Below are 2,204 nucleotides of genomic sequence, written 5' to 3'. Positions count from 1 at the left end.
GAAAAGGTGCGCCTGGAGGAGAGGGCAAGGATGCCGCCTCCACCGAGACCCGCTGCTGCTGCCCACACGGGCACCACCGCCGTCACAACCGCTGCGTATGCGACAGCCTTCCCAGGCCTGCCCGCACCGAGCGCCGTCGCTGCACCGATCCCAAGGCCTAGGGATACCTGGTCTGCTCTAATAAGGAGCAAGAACCCGGAGGAGACCAGGAAGGAGCTTGTGGAGCGAGTAAAGAAGACCGTGGTGCCGACACTTGGAGTCGGCGTTCAAGAGGTTCGCGAGCTAAAGAGCGGAGGAGCGATTATTCGCACCCGTTCAGTGAGCGAACTGAGGAAGGTAGTGGCCAGCAGCAAGTTTACCGAAGCAGGACTGGAGGTTAAGAAGAGGCCGGAGACCAAGCCTCAGGTCTTGGTGTATGACGTGGACACGTCCATCACACCTGAAGAGGACATGGAGGAGCTCTTCACGAAGAACCTGGAGGAGACCATGACTGTCGCGGAATTTAAAAAGTCGGTTCACCTGGGCAGTAAACCCTGGTCGGTCACCGACGGCGCCACGATCAACGTGACGCTAGAGGTCGACGCGAAGGCACAGGAGGCGTTGCACGAATGCGTGTACATAACAAAGACTCTCTATACCTCGCTTGTTCGTCCGATCTTAGAATACGGCTCCTGTGTATGGTGCCCTCAGTACAAAGTACACCAGGACCGTATAGAATCAGTACAGAAAAACTTTTTACTCTTTGCTCTGCGGGGCCTTAACTGGGATGCGGGTGTAAGACTCCCATCTTACTCTAGTAGACTACTATTAGTAAACCTCCCATCCTTAGTTAACCGTAGAAAAATGCTTGGTGTGATATTTATGCACAACTTGATCAGGGGTGACATAGACAGCCCTGATCTGTTGAGCTGCATAAACTTCACGATTCCTATTAGACTGACTAGAAATTTTATACCGTTGTTCCTTCCACTTTGTAGATCGAATAAATCCTTGCATGAACCGTTTAGGGTCTTATGCTCGGATTATAATTCCCTCTACCATATTATATCCACCACTAATTCTCTTCCTCTTATTAAATTATTAATCCTTACACACCTTTCTATTAATTAGTAACTGTAGTGGTATTTGTACTTTGATTGCATGCTTATTTTCTTAGTAAGTTTAGTACTAATTTTCCTCGAATGTTAGTCTAATAGCTATCTTTCTTGCATGTTCGCGTTTGGTTCGGCTACGCACCGCGCGTCATGCGGCAGCGCCCCTCGGTCGGTTGGGCGGGAGGAGGGCTGCGTTTTGCCTGGGATCCGCGCGTAACAGCCTTCTGCTGGTGTCACACGGGCCACTTGACGGTGCAGTAACTGCATCGCCTCTTGAAAGATGCAGTCATTGCATGTCAACGTCCACAAAAAAAAAAAAAGTGGTTTAGATGCCGCTGCCGCTCCTTGGTCCGACCATACGCCTGCCACAGATGTGCAGTCTTTGACCACAAGTTGTCGCAATGTCGCCTAAAGGAGAACGTGTGCCACCGGTGTGGACAGAACGGCCACAACGTTGCACGGTGTCCCAACCCCGTGGACTGCCGCAACTGCCGCTTCTAGGGGTACCCTGCAGCATATTCCATGCTGTCAGCGGCGTGCCCGATCTACGCAGCGTAACTGGCGAGGGTGCAAGCTAGACATTAATGTTTAGCTTCATCAAAGCTAATTGTGGCCGTGGCCGAGCGGCTGTGATGGAACTCGGAGCCATCTTGCGCCGCTCTGGCCGTCAGTTCGCACTGGTCCAGGAGCCGTACGTCGATGGAGCAGGGCGGATTACCGGCCTTGCTTCTGGAATGCGAGTATTCCAGGACCGCCGAGGAAAAGCTGCTATCATCGTCGACGAACCGGACGCCATCTGCATGCCAATGGAGACCCTTACCACGGATTTTGGAGTATGCGTCAGAGTTACGGGAAGATTCGGCTCAATCTTCCTATGCTCCGTGTACTGCCAATTCGACACCGACTTGGCGCCGTACCCCAGGTACTTAGATGCGGTGCTGCTGCTGGGCAGCCGCACTCCTGTCATCTTTGGGCTCGACGCGAACGCAGTATCCCCAGCGTGGTTTAGCAAGCTCTCCGGACACAATCGGGGGCAAGCTAACTATGCACGGGGTGAGCTGCTGTCTGAGTGGATAACCGAGATGAGAGCCGGCGTGCTCAATGAAGCCA

This window comes from Drosophila miranda, assembly GCF_003369915.1.
Source record: "Drosophila miranda strain MSH22 chromosome Y unlocalized genomic scaffold, D.miranda_PacBio2.1 Contig_Y1_pilon, whole genome shotgun sequence".
Lineage (NCBI taxonomy): Eukaryota > Metazoa > Arthropoda > Insecta > Diptera > Drosophilidae > Drosophila > Drosophila miranda.
Note: the sequence above shows the minus strand (reverse complement) of the source record.